The sequence below is a fragment of the Lepidochelys kempii genome, chromosome 4, assembly GCF_965140285.1.
Source record: "Lepidochelys kempii isolate rLepKem1 chromosome 4, rLepKem1.hap1, whole genome shotgun sequence".
NCBI classification, from domain to species: domain Eukaryota; kingdom Metazoa; phylum Chordata; order Testudines; family Cheloniidae; genus Lepidochelys; species Lepidochelys kempii.
In genome coordinates, this window is record NC_136383.1 from 112,347,142 (window position 1) to 112,369,755 (window position 22,614).

The following is a 22,614-nucleotide window of genomic DNA, read 5'->3' on the forward strand; positions in this document are numbered from 1 at the left end:
GTGCCACAAGTACTCCTTTTCTTTTTGCGAATACAGACTAACACGGCTGTTACTCTGAAACCTCTCCTGAGGATAACACTGAGAGATGAAGAACGGATGCTGTTTGAACGCCAGCAAACATACACTGCAATGCTTTGTTCTACAATGATTCCCGAGTACGTCCTACTGGCCTGGAGTGGTAAAGTGTCCTACCATGGTGGATGGAATAAGGCTGCCTTCCCCAGAAGCCTTTTGCAAAGGCTTTGGGAGTACATCCAGGAGAGCCACCAATGCGAGGGCAAATTTATCATTAAACATGCTTGCTTTTAAACCATGTATAGTATTTTAAAAAGGTACGCTCACCAGAGGTCCCTTCTCCACCTGGCGGGTCCGGGAGGCAGCCGTGGGTGGGTTCGGGGGGTACTGGCTCCAGGTCCAGGGTGAGAAACAGTTCCTGGCTGTCAGGAAAACCGGTTTCTCCACTTGCTTGCTGTGAGTGATCTACAACTTCATCATCACCATCCTCCTCATCCCCAAAACCTGCTTCTGTGTTGCCTCCATCTCCACTGAAGGAGTCAAACAACACGGCTGGGGTAGTGGTGGCTGAACCCCCTAAAATGGCATGGAGCTCATCATAGAAGTGGCATGTTTGGGGCTCTGACCCGGAGCGGCTGTTTGCCTCTCTGGTAGGCTTGCCTCAGCTCCTTAAGTTTCACACGGCACTGCTTCGGGTCCCTGTTATGGCGTCTGTCCTTCATGCCCTGGGAGATTTTGACAAATGTTTTGGCATTTCAAAAACTGGAACAGAGTTCTGATGGCACTGATTCCTCTCCCCATACAGCGATCAGATCCCATACCTCCTGTTCGATCCATATTGGAGCTCTTTTGTGATTCTGGGACTCCATCATGGTCACCTCTGCTGATGAGCTCTGCACTCACCTGCAGCTTGCCACGCTGGCCAAACAGGAAATTGAAATTCAAAAGTTCGCGGGCCTTTTCCTGTCTACCTGGCCAGTGCATCGGAATTGAGAGTGCTGTCCAGAGCGGTCACAATGGAGCACTCTGGGATAGCTCCCGGAGGCCAATACTGTCTAATTGTGTCCACAGTACCCCAAATTCAATGCGGCAAGGCTGATTTAAGTGCTAATACCCTTGTCGGGGGTGGAGTAAGGAAATCGATTTTAAGAGCCCTTTAAGTCGAAAAAAAGGGCTTCATTGTGTGGAAGGGTGCAGGGTTAAATCAATTTAACACTGCTAAATTCGACCTCAACTCCTAGTGTAGACCAGGGCTTATGATATAGAGCTATAGAGTTAGGGTTTGTAGTTCAATCTGTTCTCTAGCTCACTAGGCCACCAGAAGTTAAGTGAGGGATGCTGCCTCCCTCAGCAGCAGCTCTTTCTGGCAAGTTAAGGAACACACTGCCAGGATCCAAAAGAAGATGGAAAAAAACCTACTGCTGTCCTTTGTGCTCTATCATTTACTGCACATTTATTTCTACTGATTGTCAAGTATTAAAGGAAAACATAGAATTCATGGCTTCATTGACATTGTGAACAAACAGCATAACTGGGCACTCGATTTAGTCAGTCACAAAAGTTGACAGGCACATAATAAAAAGATGTTACTAAGATTTTTGTTTTCAGCCATTTTATTTAACACATGGGTCCACCATTAGTTTTCATTACACACTGAAGTCAGATTGTCTTTTGTATATAGGAAAGTGCTCTTTCCTGTATGAAAATACTCTTTATTGCTGTAGGCCAGAAGTCCATAATCTCTTCTTTGAATTCATGGGTCACATCAGTGCACTGCTTGCTTTTTTGGTTTTGGGCAAAGCATCAATCAGAGATGTACTCTTCATATTGCATGTCACATACAAGGTGGGTGTAGAAAATACAGGGCAAATGGACCATCCTTTCATCAGTGGTTAAAGTAGATCCAAGCGGGGGGAGCACTCATCAATTTTGGTAGCCATTTTAACAGGTCTGAATGCCACGAGGTGAGGTATCATCACGTCACCCAGTGCTGATGGGGTACAGCATGGGGGAGGTAGGACACGAAAATAAATGGATCTGAAATGAATTCCTTTCCTCAAGGAGGCATATGCAGAGAGGGAAGCAGAAGTGCATGCAATGGGTCAGATCTTCATCTGGCATAAAGTGGTGTAACACCACTGAAGTTAGTGGAGCTGCATCAATTTACATCAGCTGTGGCTCTGCCCCAGCAGGTGAAGCTGTGTAGGGAATATATTTTATACTTTCCCCCACTTCTTTTCTATAAACACCCTCAGTTGGAATTCACCTGGATGGAGGACCCAAGGTGATGTAAAAACAACAAATAGCCATGTCTGCCTTCCCTTCTGGGATCCTGGCCTGGAATTTTTTGAAATATAATATTCATTTTTCTTGCATTTTTAGATTTTAAGACATTTCAAAAAAGATTTTAGGCACATACACACAAGTAGTAATCTTGTGTGTCTAATTGTAACTTTTAGAGTAGCAGCCATGTTAGTCTGTATCCATAAAAAGAAAAGGAGTACTTGTGGCACCTTAGAGACTAACAAATTTATGAGCTAACAAATTTTTCATGAGCTAAAACTCACTTCATCGGATGCTTATGCTTATGCTCTAATAAATGTGTTAGCCTCTAAGGTGCCACAAGTACTCCTTTTCTTTTAACGGTAACTTGCCACTGACAAGTTATGTTCTTTTCAAAAAGTATCCATAATCATGCATCAAAGCCACTGGGCTCAGACTCATTCACTTATCAGATACACACATTAAAAACATTCCAAATGCTAGTACTAAAGCTATACAATAAAAATCACAAAAGTTCTTCCAAGCCTTTTCCTTCTTCCGTCATATCCACTGATTAGTTGTTACAGCCCTAGCTGACTCTGATTTAGTTGGGGATTGGCCCTGCTTTGAGCAGGGGGTTGGACTAGATGACCTCCTGAGGTCCCTTCCAACCCTGATATTCGAGGATTCTATGACTCTCCCTTTGCAGATGGTCACTAGGCTTTTGTGTTGGACCTGTGTATCTGCTCAGCCCACTGGATCTGAGCAGCATCCACTCCAGACACCATCTCTAAGGCTACGTCTACCCAATGAGCTAGGAGTGTGATTCCCCGGCTCATGTACACATACTCACAGTACCTTGATGAGAGTCAGTGCAAATATGAATACAATAGAACCTCAGAGTTTCAGACACCTCGGAAATGAAGGTTGTCCGTAACTCTGAAATGGTCTGTAACTCTGAACAAGATGTTATGGACTTCAGCCACGGGGGCATTGGGGCTGCAGTCATTGGGGATAGGAGGGCAGGGAAAGGTTCATGGCTTCTAACCCTAGGGGCTGCCAGGACTCCAAGTAGGGGGCTCAGGGCTTCTGCCTCCTGGGATCACCAGGGTTCAAGGCTTTAGACTGGGGGGAGCACTGGGACTTGGGGCTGCAGCTCTGCAGCTCCATTCCCAGCTTCTGCCCCATGGGGGGTGCCGGGGATCAGGGCTGAGCCCCACAGCTGAAGCTGTGAGCCCCAGGGCTAAAGCCCCAAGGCCGTACAGTATTGGCAGCACGGTATTTACTGGCTTTTTCTTTTTTTTTTCCTCCGCTGCTGCCTGATTGATGACTTTCAGTTTCACAGAGTGTCTGGTTAGTCGATTACTCTGGTGTTCGTATCTTTGAGGTTCTACTGTAGGCCAGCCACGGTAGCATGGGAGGTACAGCTTAGCTGCACCAAGTATGTACCCACCAGTTTCAGGAGTTTTGCACTTGGTATGGCTACTCCATGCCACAGCTGCCTAGGGCATTGCAGCTACACTACACTGCACTGTTTACACTCGCATGAGCTCTCATCAAGCTACCATGAGTACCTGTATGCAAGCAGGGGAACTGCACCCTGTGATGGGGTATACAGACCCCACACTGGGCCCAGCTAGCCCCACCCCTCCAGGCCTGCTGAACACGCTCTGGCTGGAGGAGCGGATTAAAAGAGAGCTCAGAAGCTCAGGCAAAGGTTGGTGGACAGGAGAGAGAAACCCTTCTCCAGGAAGCCAGACAGAAAGCAGAGCCTGAGAGGGGACCAAAGAGCAGGTAAGGTCGACAGGCAGAGCCTAGTCTAGCCCCCATCCCCTTTGAGAACTAGCAGGTCTTGCAGGTCCCGCTTCTTTGGACTTATTTTTGGGGGGTGAGCAGCTGACTGTTTGGGCTACAGGAGCCACACCACAAACTGAAGGGAACTATTGGTAGGAAGTAGCCCAGGGAAGCAAATGTAGACTTGCTGCAACAAGGACCCTGCCAGTGTTGCTTCCCAGAGTCCTGGGCTGGGACCCAATGGAGAGGAAGGGCCCAGATACAGGTGGAAAGCTGAAGATTCACAACTTAAGGTCAGGAGCAGGCACCTCTACTGCCCTAACAGAGAAGCAAGGGGCTGGAAATCAGGTATGCTAACCACTAGGCTGCCCAGCCATCGGAGCCCCCATCACACACCCCTAGCTCAAAGTGTGGACATAGTCTAAGTCTGTCCTCTGGGGCACATTCCCCGGGTGTAGATTCCGCATCTGGTACCCAATCTTGGGATGCGGGGCCCTAGAGCCCAGTTGCCTTAGTCCAATGTTAAACACAAACACACACACATCCAGTAGCTTAGTACACTCTCCCTAGAATGCCACCCATGAGGCACTCGGTGTATAGTTTAACACTTCAGGGATCATGTCAGTTAAAGCAAGGAACACACTGTCTTTGCAAACGAATCTCAACCACACACACTTTAATCTTAGGAAGCACAAGAGAAGTACAAATCTGTGGAAAAAGAACACACATTTGCATGCAAACCCCTCCCTCCTGTGTCCACACCCCTCTTGATTCTCTTTTGGGTTGTGATCAATACCCTTTGTGGGGTTGAGGGTTCCAGGTCCCTCCTGCCCCCAACTCCTCCAGCTCAGTTTTCTCAATCTAATGATTATGTAACACCCCTTTGCGAAAGTGTCTTTTTTCCAAGAGCTGGCTTCTTCTCTCCTACTGGGGTTTTTCCATTCTCCCACTCCTTCCCCTCACCATGGTTGTTAAAGCAGATAAGATTCATTAGCTGGTCAATATTCTTTGGCCAGTAGGCACCATCCTGCAAGGGGAGGGCTATTCAATTGTTCATGGCCCTTGATGGTCCTGTTTCAGATCCTCAGACATGGTCTGTCTTCTCGATTTAATTTGTACAGTCAGAAATAGAGTTCAAAAAAATTAAATGGAATTCATAAGTTCAGATATATTCCCCAAACCATCACTGTAGTCAAAATCAAATAAACTCAAATCTTTACGGTCTAGCCTCTGTCGAGTACAAAGATCACTAAATTATCTTATTTTCTCTGTTGAGAGTCAGACCCAAACATCCATTGACACAAACAGATATATACCCTAAACCATCCTCTGGACAAATAAAGGCTGGAGACTACACAGTACATCATGCTCCAAAACAAATTACATTGTGAGCTGACCTATTGCACACCAAGGACAAATGACAAAAATTTGGAATGCAATTGTGATAGTTGCCACCGATGTGATTTTACATCATGAATGTTACTAAGTATGACAGGACACAGAAGGAAAGTTAAACTTGTTTGTGGAACCTTGTTACTGGGTTTTCAGACTTGCAAATATTTCTTTTCTTGATGATGTTTTCTTTACCTTTGAATGTCCTACCTTTCAAACTATTTTAAAATAATAAACTGCAACATTAATTGTATTTTTTTCCTTAGGCAACTGATCTCTATTTATGACTCTAGCTCTATCAAGATTTTTTGTATAGGATTTATCTAGAGAGGCAAAGTTAGCTGAAACTAACAGCGCAGGGAGAACTGTCTTGAACTCCACTTAGAGACACTACTATCCTACAGGGCAATAACACTTTTAGGTATGTATTGTTCATTTGATATATAGAGGCATTTGGACCTAGTATAAACTACTGCAGTTCCTGGCTGCATTCAGCTCATGTGAGCTTTCCTACAATCCTTCCATAGTAGTGGTCAAAATGTTGGCTAAGTATTGTGTTCTATTGTAAAACAAGTAGATACACAGATAAAGCTAGGTTAGCATGACGCTAATAACATAGGGTGAAAATCAGCCGTCGGTACGAGGTCCATGCAGTACTTAAGTCCCAATTAAGCCCTCTTTTGAGTGTTTATGTAGGAATCAAATGGCCTATAAGCTTTGTGTGCATCCTCTGGAAACAGGTGAGCTTTATTTATGGTGGCAACTTTCACACAATTCTGATATACAGAGTGAATGTCACCTTTGATTAATATACAAATGTATTTTGTTGGTTATAGAAGATAACTCACATATTCCATTATCTAGTACAGCTGTCTGTCATATCTGACAATGTCACAGCATCTCGTGTGTTCTCTTGTGGCTCTATAGTCTAGTCTATGAGCAGCAAGGTCATGAACAGATGTCACCTAGGAATCTGTAGGTTCCGACTGAAGACTTGGCATGATGTTTGGCCCTTTTCTAATCAGTTTTTTGCATCTGCCTTTATCAAAGTGTTTACAACCTTTAGTGATATTTCCTCTACATTCAGGTCTGTCCTTGGCTGTGTCTTTGAAGTTACCAACATTTATGTCATGAAGTGTGATTCTGTTAAGGGTGTCTTTGCAGCATTTACACTGAGCACCCTTCTTGCACTTTCCAAGTTTTAGCTCACCATAGAAGACTTTTTTCAGGAGTCTGTCACCACCCATTCTGTTACCATGATCTGCCCATCTATGCTGAGCTTTGATAATCATTGTCTGGATACTAGTTGATTTTACCCTTTCAAGGATGTTAATATTTGACACGGTCTTTCCAGCATACCTTCAGAATAGATTGAAGTCAGTGTCTGTGAAATTTTTCAAGTTGATGCGTTTATGGTAATTGTTTGTTTTTCATACCTATATAAAAAAGGATGCTATCACTGCTGCATTGTATATCATTATTTCTGTTGACAGTTTGATGGTATGCTGGTTGAGTATCCTATGGCTAAATCTTCTGAAACCCTCTCTGTCTTTTGTATTATGTTTGATATTTCTTGATCCAGGGAATGCTCACTTGAGATGGTATTACCATTGTACGTAAAGTGACTGACATTCTTTAGTTTTGTACTGTCTGTAAGCAGTGTCAGGATGAGCTCCACCCTGACATCTGGTGGTGAGGTGTGGCAAGTTGTGGAAAAGAACTTCAGGGGCCGATCTCATTTGCATAGGCACACCCACCACGCCTAGAATGAGACCATAGCTGCCCAAATGGTCACTTTGGCTGCTGTGGGATCCCCAGTGTCTCTGTTATTGGGGCAGGAAGAATAAATTGTTATTACCCTGATTATGGGAACTGTGCTTGGAACTGTACGTGGCCTTTTGTTACGATGGAGGGATTCACCATCATCTAAGTAGCACTCGCTAGGCAAGGGTCATGGGTTCCAAAACTGTGTGAATGGAAAGAGGCTGGGGACAAGTATTAACACTTGGTGGCATGGGCCCCTTGGTGAGGGCCTTACATGCTGATTGCACTTCCTCCTCTCTCCACTGTGGAATATCAGAGCTAATTTTGATTTCATTAGAAGTCTAGTTATAGGCTGCTGAGCTCACTTTGGGCTGACAGTGCACCAGCACTGGGGCTCCCCTACTATAAGCTGAATTCACCTAAGCGCTGAAATCACTGAGTGTTGTGTTAAGTAGTGGGGGAGCCTGAAGATATATTGTGGAGCAGTTTGCGGGACGGCTGGTGAAGCAGTTCAACACGGAGCAGTGTGTGGATGGCAGGAGCTGCTTGTGGGCCGTGGAGCTGAGCGAAGGAGTTCGTGGGGCAGCTGGCGGAGCGGAGCGCAGCTGAGCGAAGGAGTTCGTGGGGCGGCTGGCGGAGCGGAGCGCCGCTATGGGGCGGTCAGCTTCAGATCACGTAAGGTGCCTCTTACCCCCGTCCCATTTCCACCCAGGTTGGGAGGTAAAGCTCCGCCGATAAACTTTCGAACTCTGGGGCTGCCCTGACCAGGGACAGAGACTTTTGGGGCATTGGACTTTTGGGGTTGCTGGACTCAAGAACCAAAGGGAAAAGGGCATGCCCCAATTTGCCTGGGGTGGGGTTGTTTTTGCTCATGGGTTGTGTTATGAATCCGGTTGGTGGTGTTTCCCCAACATAATGCCACATTGTTTCTCTCTGTTATTAAAAGACTTTTGCTACACTCAGACTATGTGCTTGCGAGAGGGGAAGTACTGCCTCTTGGAGGCGCCCAGCGGGGGTGGTATATATTTGTCCCAGGTCACTGGGTGGGGGCTTGAGCCGGTTTGCATTGTGTTATTGGAATGGAACCCCTAGATATTGAACCCGGCCCTTGTTGCTGCCGACTCTGACGGGCAGAAGGGTTACATTTTTGGGGGCTCGTCCGGGATCGCCTGGGTCAGTACCCCTCGCAAGCACCTGTTGAGTGATCCACTACATTGGGAAACAATTTATATTTTTTGTTTGTTTGTGCTTATATTTTGAGGAAATTACTGTTTGTATAATGGCTAATATGTCAGGTTTGTTGGGCCCTGGCTCAGCAGCTTCTAGCTCGGAGGCTGCAGCCTCGGCTGATGATTGGACAAAAGCTCTGGGGCAAATATTGGAAAAGGTTGTGCTGCCCCATGCTGAGTCAGACTCTTGTCGTAAGTTAAGATTATTTGCTGGGGAGGAGGAGTTTGAACCCTGGTTAGAGCATGCCACTGAAATGCTGCAAGAGTGGGCCGTACCAGATGCAGAGAAGCGAAGATGCCTTATAGAGAGCCTTGGCGGCCCAGCATTAGATGTGATTCGCACCCTGAAGCTCATTGACCCTGGGGTCAGTGTGAAGGACTGCCTAGAGGCCCTTGAACACAACTTTGGGAGCGTAGAGGGCCCTGAAGACAGCTACTGTAAGTTCCTTAATTCCCGACAACAAAAGGGCGAGAAGGCTTCAGCCTACATACAGAGACTGGAGAGACTGCTTCAGAGAGCTGTCATGAGGGGAGCAGTGACTGCTGAGCAGATGGATCAGACCAGACTGGCTCAAATTATAAGAGGAACTCAGTATCAGAACCCGATTCTACTTCATCTCCGGCTAAGAGAACGACGGGAACATCCCCCAAGTTACTCCCAGCTGATAAAAGAGGTCCGAGAGGAGGAAGAAAGGCAGGCCGCCAGTGAGTTTTGGGAAGCCCAAACATCGGAGCCAGCCAGCACAACACCACTGCAAATGGCCAGTGTACTGATGGTGAGCACCAGAGAGGAACTTGCCCAACAAATGCAGGTCCTGACGGAACGGATAGCTGAGCTGCAAAGTACCGTTGACCGAGTTAAGACTTCTAGGAATAAGAAGCCTCAAACTGTGGCGATTGAGAAGCCCGCACTTAGAGCCACCATCCCCCCCAGGCGAAGGGGGAAAGGTCAATTCTTCTGCTACCGATGTGGTCAGGATGGACACAGTGCTGCCAAGTGCCGTAATGAAGAAAACCCCTCCTTAGTGTATGGAAAGCTGAGGATCAGTTGGGAGAGATCCGGTAGCTGCCAGAGGGTCTGGGGACGGGGACCCCCCAGGTCTGCAGGATTTGAAGATTCCCCCAGAAAAGACTGTCCAGCTGGGATCCCTGCAGGACTGATAGGGCCTCGAGCAGAGGTCATGGTGAGGATCGAAGGGGTGGAGTGTAAAGCAGTGCTTGACACTGGATCTCAAGTGACTATTATATTTCAGTCATTCTACCAACAGATGCTTAGGCACCTGCCTATACAGCCACTGACTGGCCTTGGCCTATGTGGCCTCAGCATGGATGAATACCCCTATCAAGGGTATGTCATAGTGCACCTGGAATTCCCAGAGGAGGTTGCTGGGGTGAGAGAAGAGGTAGACACAGCTGCCTTAATATGCCCTGACCCTAAAGGGACTTCTGATGTGTCTGTGCTGATAGGGACCAACTCCAGTCTCTTCAAGGTACTCGCGGATTACTGCAGAAGGCGGGCTGGGGACCAGTACCTGAATACCCTGATGATCCATACGCTTTGTGCTGAAGCCTATAGGAAAATTGAGAGCGCTAAAAGGGACACATCTGAGCTACCGCTTGGGGCACTGAAGTACGCGGGCACAACCCCCTTAGTAGTGCCTGCAAGGACGGAGCAAGAAGTGCTTGTCATGAGTACCTGTCTGAAAGGCAGTAAAGGGACGTTAGCAATGATAGAGCAGCCGATGGGAGGAGAGCTCCCTGAAGGAGTGCTGGTCCCCAGTGGAGTCATAACCCTACCTGCTGAAGCCCAGGAAAGGGTGACTATACTGATTGCTAATGAAACGAGTCGTGATATTTTTGTGAAGCAAGGACAAAAGATAGCAGACCTCTTTGAGCCTGAGTCGATTGTAAAACCCCAGTATGAAACTCCAGTTCCGGCAATAGACCCAGCAAAGTTTGACTTTGGAGATTCACCAGTGTCCGAGGACTGGAAAGATCGCCTGAGGAAGAAACTTTGTGAAAGATCCAAGGTGTTCTCACTGCATGAGTGGGATGTGGGATGTGCAAAAGGAGTAGAGCACAATATCAGACTACATGACTCTCGACCTTTCAGGGAGAGATCTAGGAAGATTGCTCTCTCTGAGATGGAAGATGTGCGACATCATCTTCAGGAGCTGGCTGCGAATGGCATCATTACAGAGTCCCGCAGCCCATACGCCTCACCCATTGTGGTAGTCCGCAAAAAGAATGGGAAAATCCGGATGTGTATTGACTACCGCACCCTAAACAGCCGTACGGTGGTCGACCAGTACACTATGCCTCGAGTGCAAGACGCCTTAGACTGTTTGCTGGGAAGCCAGTGGTTCTCTGTGTTGGATCTTCGAAGTGGATACTACCAGATCCCTCTGGGAGAAGAAGATAAGGAGAAGACAGCCTTCATCTGCCCATTAGGGTTTTATCAGTTCGAACGCATGCCCCAAGGGATTTCTGGAGCACCTGCCACCTTTCAACGTCTCATGGAGAAAGTTGTGGGAGACATGAATTTACTGCAAGTGTTAGTTTATTTGGATGACCTGATTGTGTTTGGAAGAACCTTAGAGGAGCATGAAGAAAGACTTCTTAAAGTGCTTGATAGGTTGGAGGATTATGGTCTGAAGCTTTCAATTGACAAATGCCAGTTCTGCAGAACCTCAGTGAAGTATGTGGGTCACATTGTGTCCCAAGAAGGTGTGAGTACTGATCCTGATAAAATAGAAGCACTCACTACATGGCCACGTCCAAGTAACTACAGAGAACTCAAGACCTTCCTTGGATTTAGTGGCTACTACCGCAGATTTGTGAAAAACTATGCTACGATTGTAAAGCCTCTGAATGATCTTACCAGGGGACATCAGTCCAGCAAGAACAAATCTAAGTCCAAGAATAAGGGGAGGTCCCCAAAGCCTCCTGTGCAGAGACACAATGGCCCCTTTGCACCATTTGGGCCACGGTGGGATGAGAGATGTGAAAGGGCTTTTCAAGAAATCATTACTTGCCTAACTCATGCTCCAGTCCTAGTTTTTGCTGACCCAAGCAAACCATTTATCCTGCATACTGATGCCAGTTTGGAGGGTCTGGGAGCAGTCCTGTACCAGGAAGTGGAAGGCAAATGTAAACCTGTAGCCTTTGCCAGCCGAGGATTGTCTGATAGTGAAACTCGCTATCCCACCCACAAGCTGGAGTTTTTGGCCTTGAAATGGGCCATCACTGAGAAATTTCGAGACTACTTGTATGGTGCTCAGTTCCAGGTGTGGACAGACAACAATCCACTGACTTATGTGTTAACAAGTGCTAAGCTGGATGCTACAGGGCAGAGATGGGTGGCCGCCTTGGCTAGCTATGAGTTCAGCATTCAGTACCGATCAGGGAGAAGCAATGTAGATGCAGATGCATTGTCCAGGCGTCCGCAGGCTCCAGAAGTTGCTGTGATACCCACAGATGGAGTGAGAGCTATTTGCAGTGTGAGTCGCCGAGAGCCAGAGGCCCATGAAGACTTTCAGGGATGTGTTGCAGAAGCTTTGGGCCTGCCCCCTGAATGCATGCCTTCTGCTTCGGTGAACTATATTGCATTAGACCAATCTCCTTTGCCCATGCTCAATGCGGCTGACTGGCAAGAAGCCCAGCGGCAAGATATTGACATTCGTGATACACTACTTGCCAAAAGGGAGGGGCGAAGCCCAACTGCGGTTGTCCCACCTAACCCGGAGGGTAAACTACTATTGAGAGAATGGACCAAACTAAAACTGATTCAGGGAGTGCTACACCGAATGACCACTGACCCTTTACAAAAACAACGAGCACAACTAGTACTGCCAAAAAAGTACAGAGCCCTGGCCATGAGGGCCCTGCATGATGACTTTGGGCATTTAGGGATGGAGAGGACCCTGGAACTTATTCGTAGTAGGTTCTATTGGCCCCGAATGGCTGAAGATGTTCGCAGGAAATGTGAGACTTGCGCTCGATGTGTTCAAAGGAAAACTCTGCCCACGAGGGCTGCATATCTCAAGAACATCACCAGCAACAAACCTTTGGAGTTGGTATGCATTGATTTCTTGTCTGTAGAGGTAGACAAGAGGAGTGTTGGAAACATTCTAGTAGTGACTGACCATTTTACACGGTATGCACAAGCATATCCCACACGTGATCAGAGGGCCACCACCGTTGCTCGAGTATTGTGGGACAAATATTTCTCAGTCTATGGATTCCCGGCTCGGATACACTCTGATCAGGGGCGGGATTTTGAGAGTCACCTTCTGAAGGAGGTGCTGAAGATAGCAGGAATTAAAACGTCTAGGACAACGCCTTATCACCCCCAAGGTGATCCTCAGCCAGAGAGGTTCAATCGAACCCTATTAGATATGTTGGGAACTTTGCGACCAGAGCAGAAGGCAACCTGGAGCCAGCATGTCGCATTTCTGGTGCATGCCTACAATGCCACAAAGAACGATGCTACGGGAGTCACCCCATATCTCTTGATGTTTGGGCGAGAACCAAGATTACCCATAGACTTGTGCTTTGGTGTATCAGAGGATGGAGATAGCTATGAAACTCATCAGCAATATGTATCCCGACTAAGAGAAAAGCTGCAGGATGCTTATCGCTTAGCTACCGCTGCGGCTCGGAAGAACGCAGACCGCAACAAACATCGATATGATGCTAGAGTGCGTTCGCAGGAGCTCCAGCCGGGGGACAGAGTCCTGCTGCGAAATTTGGGTATTGCTGGCAAACACAAGATAGCTGACAGATGGAAGGCAATACCTTACCTGGTGATGGAAAAGCTGGGAGATCTGCCGGTCTACAAGATCAAACCTGAAGACGGTCCAGGGCAAATGAAGACGGTGCATAGAAACCTTTTGCTCCCTGTGGGGGAATTGGTAAGCACCCCTTGTGAGATGGGCCACGGCAGGGCCGCCGGGCAGAACAGAGGTGCTAGACCAAAGCCGCCATCCAACACAGACAGTGGGCCCCCTGCAGCTAACTTACCCCTATTCTGCACATCTGAGAGTGAGTCTGAGGAGGAAGACACAACCCTGGTGTATCCTGGGATGGAGACAAGATTTCAGTCTCGATCAGCTGAACCAAACGAGAGTTTTCCCTCTTCCGCCCTAAACCCAATGGCGGAACTATTTAGGCCCCTTTCTGATACCCCGGTGCTGCTGATGAGACCCCCCTGTGATGACACACACAGGTTATTGGACAATGGGGACAGACAGGTAGAGGATGTCCTGGGCACCTTGGACCCTCCAGCGTTAGAACTAGGAGTGCAGGGGCCTACGCCAGTAGCCGAGGGACCCTCCAGGGAAGCCTCTCCATCCGTCACTCAAGAGGATGTTCCCCTTACTTCGGCAACAGAGATTCTCAATAGACGAGACAGGGTGATAAGACCAGTGAAACGGTTAACTTATGATGCACCTGGGGTGACTAGTGAGGAGCCAATACATTTAGCACACAGGCTTGTGGAAGCTAAAGTGGGCTTCCTGAGGCCCTTTGGAGGAAACCAATGAGTTGGTATAAAGGGAGTGTGATTTGTCGGGACGACAAAGTCTCGGCTGGGGGGAGGATGTAAGCAGTGTCAGGATGAGCTCCACCCTGACATCTGGTGGTGAGGTGTGGCAAGTTGTGGAAAAGAACTTCAGGGGCCGATCTCATTTGCATAGGCACACCCACCACACCTAGAATGAGACCATAGCTGCCCAAATGGTCACTTTGGCTGCTGTGGGATCCCCAGTGTCTCTGTTATTGGGGCAGGAAGAATAAATTGTTATTACCCTGATTATGGGAACTGTGCTTGGAACTGTACGTGGCCTTTTGTTACGATGGAGGGATTCACCATCATCTAAGTAGCACTCGCTAGGCAAGGGTCATGGGTTCCAAAACTGTGTGAATGGAAAGAGGCTGGGGACAAGTATTAATACTTGGTGGCATGGGCCCCTTGGTGAGGGCCTTACATGCTGATTGCACTTCCTCCTCTCTCCACTGTGGAATATCAGAGCTAATTTTGATTTCATTAGAAGTCTAGTTATAGGCTGCTGAGCTCACTTTGGGCTGACAGTGCACCAGCACTGGGGCTCCCCTACTATAAGCTGAATTCACCTAAGCGCTGAAATCACTGAGTGTTGTGTTAAGTAGTGGGGGAGCCTGAAGATATATTGTGGAGCAGTTTGCGGGACGGCTGGTGAAGCAGTTCAACACGGAGCAGTGTGTGGATGGCAGGAGCTGCTTGTGGGCCGTGGAGCTGAGCGAAGGAGTTCGTGGGGCGGCTGGCGGAGCGGAGCGCAGCTGAGCGAAGGAGTTCGTGGGGCGGCTGGTGGAGCGGAGTGCAGCTGCGCGAAGGAGTTTTGTGGGGCGGCTGGCGGAGCGGAGCGCCGCTATGGAGCTATGGGGCGGTCAGCTTCAGATCACGTAAGGTGCCTCTTACCCCCGTCCCATTTCCACCCAGGTTGGGAGGTAAAGCTCCACCGATAAACTTTCGAACTCTGGGGCTGCCCTGACCAGGGACAGAGACTTTTGGGGCATTGGACTTTTGGGGTTGCTGGACTCAAGAACCAAAGGGAAAAGGGCCTGCCCCAATTTGCCTGGGGTGGGGTTGTTTTTGCTCATGGGTTGTGTTATGAATCCGGTTGGTGGTGTTTCCCCAACATAATGCCACATTGTTTCTCTCTGTTATTAAAAGACTTTTGCTACACTCAGACTATGTGCTTGCGAGAGGGGAAGTATTGCCTCTTGGAGGCGCCCAGCGGGGGTGGTATATATTTGTCCCAGGTCACTGGGTGGGGGCTCGAGCCCGTTTGCATTGTGTTATTGGAATGGAACCCCTAGATATTGAACCCGGCCCTTGTTGCTGCCAACTCTGACGGGCAGAAGGGTTACATGTCCATGGCTCAAGTGGTAGTGGTTGATGGGGCTGGTTGGAAGAAGACTTCAGTTTTTTTCTAGGTTGATGGCAACTCTAAACTGTTTAATTACTTTTGCGATCCTGACAAGGATAAGCTGTAGATCACTTGCACTATGACTGAATAATAAAGCACAATCATCTGCTAAAAGGTCTTCACATGAGTTCCTCAACAAACTTTTGGCTTTGCAGCAAGTCTTTAGAGATTGAAGAGTTTTTCATCAGTTCTGTACCTTATGTAAATGTTCTTTTGAAGGTTGTCAGTTGAGTAATTCAGAACTTCTATGAAGAAGACCAGAGCCTGCATGCAGCGTTGTGTCACCCACCATTAAAGGGAATAGGTTAGAGAGGCCACTACTGGATAGTACTTGATTAGTCATGTCTTCACAGAAGTGATGTCTGATGTTCACAAATTTGGTGGCCAGCCAAACTTTTCTAAAATTCTCCAGAGGTCATTTCTGCTCAGTGTCAAACCCTTTTTTTAGATCAACAAAGACAGGATACAGTTCCATGTTTTGTTCAATCTGTTTTTCCTGAATCTGTCTCAAAGTGAAAATCATGCCTGTGGTGCTCCAACCTGATCTAAATCCACACTGGGTCTCTGGTAGACACTTCTCTGATACCGTTTTGACAAGCCTATTGAGCAAAATACAAGTGAGGATTTTACCATCTACAAATAGCAGGGAGATATCCCAGTAGTTGCCACAGTCAGGTTTATTGCCTGTTATTATTGAAAAGTGTAAGTATGATTGGATCTTTGAAATCCTGAGGAATTCTCAGGTTTCCAATTATTCTTAATTTCATATAGATAGTTGAGTTTTGGGGCCTTCACATTTAAAGATTTCAGGTGGTATACTGTGTTTGTGTGGTGATTTACCTGGCTTCATTTGTTGGACAACTTTTTGCACTTCCTCAATGATTAGTAACTGGGCAATTTTCTTCATATATGGGATAATGTATTTGTTCCTTTAGCACTTATGGATTAACAGTAGAGGGATGATTCGGTAACTCTTTCAGATATGCCTCTCCTGTCCTTGATTAAGGTCATGCCCTCTGAACACTTCCATGGAACTGGTCCTGATTACAGTGGGCCATAAATGGCCTTTAGGGAGTCATAAAACTCTGTTGTTAGTATTGGCATAATACTGTACTACTTCTGCTTTCTTTTCCCCACCAGTTATCATACAGAATATGAAGCCATATTTGAGCCTTGCTTGCTGGTACTTGAATTTGTCTCTCTCTGATGTTGCTTGATTCTCATTTTGCCAGGACAAACACATTTTTCTTTTCCTTGAAGATCTTTTTGATTTCATCATCAACATTTTCATCAAACCCATCTAGGTATCATCGTTACTTTTTGACTAGAGTTTCTTCTAAGGCTTGAAGGATGGCCGATTTGAATATATTCCACTTTTTGAGTGTTATTGGCTGATGATGTAATGTTTTAAAAATTTCCCTCTATGTTTCCCCTCAGTTTTTATTGATGAAATGGATGTTTCAACTTTGCTATGTTCAATTTCTGTTTAATCTGTTCAGCATTGTTTCACTGCGGGGGCATGTAAAATGAAAATGGCTCTGGTCATCTTGTGGTTGGGTCCAACAGCTTGCTCCTCACATTGCTCTGGTGATCTTGATGTCCCATTGCTGTATAATGTCATGGTAAATCAGGTGCCAGTGCTTTAAATTCAGATGTATCTGCAAAGTTTTATATTTGACGGATTCCCTGAAGATTGTGTTCGTAATGACAAGTTCATGCTCAGCACACTTACTATGTAGGAAGAGACCACTGCCATTCATTTTTCTCCATTAACCTTGCACAACTTTCCAAGCCACCATAACACAAATACTAATATCTATACACATTTTCAAAGTTGTGCGTTAGTACCTAAGGTCCTATATCCTCACAATCACATAGCTAGTGCATGGGTTTATGTCTACCAGTGTATGTGTGGGCTTGTCTTTAACAATCTGGCATCTCTTGTTGGTAAAAAAATTATAGCCCCTCTCCCCCCACCGACACATACTTACTTCTTAGGCCAGCCAATGCTGTGTGATACATTCATATCTAGGCAAACACTACTGTACATCTCCCAACATTTTTGGCAGTTTCCATGATGAAATAATACAGTCCTGAAGACCAAATAATTCAGTCTGGTGTGAATGAGAAGTGCTGCAGAAGAAAGTCTAATGCTCTGTACTCTAAAAACATAGAACTGTGTATATACACCTTTCACTGGAAACAATGATCATTAAAATAGCTAGACTGGCTTTTGGGCTATTGCCTGATGCAGTTAAGGGGATAAGCAACACAAGCAGTAGGGTCTGTCTTGCCAAGTCCTTAACTTTTGTCTCACTTCTGCCAATAAAACTTCACAAATGTTGTTTCTAGTTCTTCCCTATGCCAGAATGATTTTACAACAGGGGTTAAATTTAGAGCGGTGAATGAAATCTTTCCATAGCATATTCTCAGACAAAAAGCTGTGTTAATATGGGGTTAAGGTTGAGAGTATCTATCAATAATTGAAGGGCAAAAAAACAAAAACACTGTATAAAGAATGCTGTAATTACCAGAAGGCCAAGCATTAAAAAAAACCACACAGGACATTCAGAGCTAAGGTTACTAGAAACCCAAACATTAAGGGGAGAAATGCAGCGTTAGAGCACCCAAACAGCATTTACTATGTCCTGCAGTGATGTCATAAGGGGAAAGAGAAATATGAAAAAAAATCAGTCTTCAAAAGTTAATTTCACCTAATTTAGGATCACTAGTATTAAAATACCTTAATCACAATAATATGGTTTTTGGCTGGCATCACATATTTAGGCACAACATCCCTATAATGTTTTTACCCTTAAATTACTGATATTTACTTTCAACTTTATTCCATCTTTAACATAGTTTTTGTCTGGGAATTTCCTTAAAGTTTAAATATCCTTAAACTGAAAAAAATTACTACATGAACATTAAAGAAAAAAACCCAAAGAGAATCTTACTGTGTGATATTCTTAATGATTTGAAAACATGTAATATCAGCTATGAATCTTTTTTTTTTTTTTTTTAATTTCAACTTTTAAGGACAGATACATCAATGTAGCACAAACCAGATTGGTGTCCTCGCCAATTAAACCAGGCATACGGTTACTTTTTGTCATCAGGGCAGCACAAAGCAACTAGAGTACTGGTGAATGTGGACTTAATGTATAATTGATTTATTGGTTTAAAAGGCTGCATTGGTGACTTTGTGAAGGGTGAGCAGGGAGAGGCCCAAATCCTATGGTCTCTGCTTTAAGGGTTTCACCTGTACTACTGCCTCAGTTCCTCAGGAGTGCTGCCTCAATGCACCATGGAGACAAGGAGCAGAACTATAGGGAGCCTTTCAAGCCTGGATGACCAAACTACTATGCAGACCCGGAATCTTTAAGAGCAATGACAACTGGGCCAAGTAAGCAACCAATAAGAACTCTTGACATGTGCCCAGTGTCCCTCATACCACCGAGTCAGTCACCATAAATTCTGCATGTAAATTAGCTAACAAGGAAGAGTGGTGATTGGGTGAGTTACTTCATTGTGAAATGCTCAGGAAGATTAGAGCGCCTACAAAACCAGAAAACCCTATAATAATGGGGAATTTCAGTTATTCCCAAATTGACTGGGTACATGTCACCTCAGGACGGGCTGAAGAGATAAAATTTCTAGACACCATTAATGACTGCTTTTTGGAGCAACTAGTGCTGGAACTCACAAGGGGAGAGGCAATTCTTAATTTAGTCCTCAGTGGAGCACAGGATCTGGTCCAAGAATATAGCTGAACCACTGACCAATAGCAACAATAATGTAATTAAATTTAACATCCTTGTAGGGGAAAAATACCAAAGTGACCTAATACAGTAGCATTTGACTTCAAAAAGGGAAACTACACAAAAATGAGGAGTCTATTTCAGGGGTGAGCAAACTTTCTGGCCTGAGGGCCACATCGGGGCATAGAAATTGTATGGCGGGCCATGAATGCTCACAAAATTGGGGTTGGGGTCCGGGAGGGGGTGCAGGCTCTGGGGTGAGACTGGGGATAAGGAATTTGGGGTGTAGGAGGGTGCTTTGGGCTGGGACTGAGGGGTTTGGAGGGCAGGAGAGGGCTCAGGGCTGGGAAAGGGGTGCAGATTCTGGCTGGGGGTGCAGGCTCTGGGGTGGGGTGGGGATGAGAGGTTTGGGGAACAGGAAGGTGCTCCAGGCTGGGATCAAGGAGTTTGGAGAGCGGGAGGGGGATCAGGGCTGGGGTAGGAACTGGGGCATGGGGATAGGCTCAGGGGGGCAGGCTCCAAGTGGTGCTTACCTCAAGTGGCTCCCGAAAGTAGTGGCATGTCCCTTCTCTGGCTCCTAGGCAGAGGCGCAGCCAGGAAGCTTTACATGCTGAGTCACCCACAGGCACCGCCCCTTCAGCTCCCATTGGTGTGGCCCCTGGCCCAGCGCCCTGGCCAGAGTGCTGTAGCAGGGCCAAGCCACATGCTGCGGCCCCGACCCAGCACCCCGGCTGGAGTGGGGCTGAGCTGCGTGGTGCAGCTCTCAACCCAGTGCCCCGGATGGAGCGGGGCAAGCCACAGACCCTGCTCCCCAGCGGGAGCTCGCGGATGGCTTAAAACGGCCCATGGGCTGTAGTTTGCCCACTTCTGGTCTAGTTAAATGGAAATTAAAAGGAACAGTCACATAAGTGAAGTGCCTGCAAGTTGCATGGAAACTATTTAAGAATATCATAATAGAAGGCTCAAACTATATGTAGACACAAAGTAATAAAAAACAGTAAGAGGACCAAAACGCTCTCCCCAAAAGCATGCCACCATGGTTAAGCAACAGAATAAAAATGGCAGCCAGAGATGAAAAAGACATCCTTTAAAATTGGAACTCAAATCCTAGTGAGGATAATCTTTTGCAGATCAAGTATTAAAGTATAATAAAGCAGGTCAAGAAACAATTTGAAGAGAAACTAGCAAAAGACACAAAAACTAACAGCAATTTTTTTTAAAGTATATCAGAAGCAGGAAGCCTGCCAAACAACCAATCTGGAGGATCGAGGTGCTCTAAGTGCATTCGGCGAAGACAAGGCCATTGCAGAGCAGCTAAATTAATTCTTTGCATTGATCTTCATTGCAGAGGATGGGAGAGGAAAATTACTACACCTGATCCATTTTTTTGGGTGACAAATCTGAGGAACTGTCTCTGGTTAAGATGTCAGTAGAGGAGGTTTTGGAACAAATTGATAAATTAAATATTAATAAGTCACCAGGACCAGATGATTTTCCCCCAAGCCTTCTGAAGGAACTCAGATAAGAAATTGCTGACCTATTAACTGTGATATATAACCTATAGCTTAAACCAGACTCTGTACCAAATGACTGGCAGATAACTGATGTGATGCTGATTTGTAAAAAAGTCTTCAGAAGCAATCATAGGTCAGTAAGCCTCATTTTAGTACCAGGCAATTTGGTTGAAGCTATAGTAAAGAACAGAATGGTCAGATACACAGATGAATATGATATGTTGGAAAAAAGAGTCAACACTGCTTTTATAAAGAAAAGAAATCATGCCTCACTAACCTATTAGAATTCTTGGGGGGGGGGGTCAACAACCATGTGAATAAGGCGGAGTAAGTGCATATAGAGTACTTGGACTTTCAGAGAGCCTGGGACAACGTCCCTCTCCAAAGGCTTTGTGGATACTTCCCTAAAAAAATCCTATCAGAGAGAAGCAGCACTCAAGGCTAACAGAATGTTAGGAACCATTAGAAAAAGGATAGATAAAACAGAAAATATCGATGCCACAATATAAATCTATGGCACGCCCACAACTTGAATATGGTGTGCAGTTCTGGTTCTCCATCTCAAAAATGATGTGTTAGAATTGGAAAAAATGCACAGAAGGGCAACAACGATTATTAGGGGTGTGGAAGAGCTTTCATATGAGGAGAAATTAAAAAGACTAGGACTGTTCAGCTTGGAAAACAGATGACTAAGGCAGGATACGATAGAGGTTTATGAAATCATGAGCAGGGAGGAGAAAGTGAACAGGGAAATGTCATTTAGCCCTTCACATAACACAAGCAGGGGCCACCCAATGAACTGAATTAGCAGCAGGTTTAAAACAAACATAAGGAAGTACTTTTTCCACACAATGCACAGTCAACCTGTAAAACTTGTTGCCAGGGAATGTTGTGAAAGCCAAAAATATAACTGGGTTAAAAAAAGAATTGGATAAATTCATGGAGGATAGGTCCATCATTGGCTATTAGTCAAGATGATCCGGGGCACCACCCCAAGCTCTGGGTGTCCCTAATTCACAGATTTACTTGTAAATTCTCAGAAAATTCATTCTGTACCCAATAAATGCTAGAAGTTTGGGAAGGATACACTGTATTTGTCACACAAAGGTTGAATTCATGCTTTGAGTGAAAACCAGATCTCAACCGTAATTATGGAATTGCAACCAGCACCTCAATAATACAAAGGGAGTAATACTGTATACAACCGACCATTACACAACTGGAGAAAGATGAACACAGCATTGAGCTAATTTTTTACATATATAGCATCACAATATAACAAGTAGTAAGATCTGTGGATTTATGGCAACAATTAAGTGCTAACAGAACAAATAATGGCTTCCTTTAAAAACCTACTGCGGACAACAGAAATCAAGTGAAAATAATTATGGCAATGGTAGTCTATTCTTCCTACGGAAAATAAATCCTTTACTCATATGACAACAAAAACTAGAAATAGGAAGCAAGATAACTGCCATTCATCTCCTCTGTTTATGGCATTCCCTTTATCCATGAGTTAAGATGCTGGGATGGATTTGGAGCTACTCTGTAAATAAGTAATTAATACTATACACTGATCTGATTTTTGGTATGTTTACTGTATTGATATATTGGTTTAGTTTAATAGGGTGTTGTGAGAAAAAGCATGCAGGGAGAGGAAGAATGGCTCCTGATAAGCCACTTCTCAGCAAACACTTGAGAATTGTTAAGAGACAATGCCTGGATAGTAAAAGACTCAAACACAAAATATCAAAAGAACTGTAGTGGTGTTTAAAAAGGCATCTTTTAACTCTTTAGCCAAGATGAAGCGTGTAGACTGCTGTTTCAAAATCTTTTTTTGCTAAATGCTTTGCTCATATTATTAAACAGAAGTATTGTTAAGAAGGCTGTTTTGTCACTGATTTCCACTGGTCAC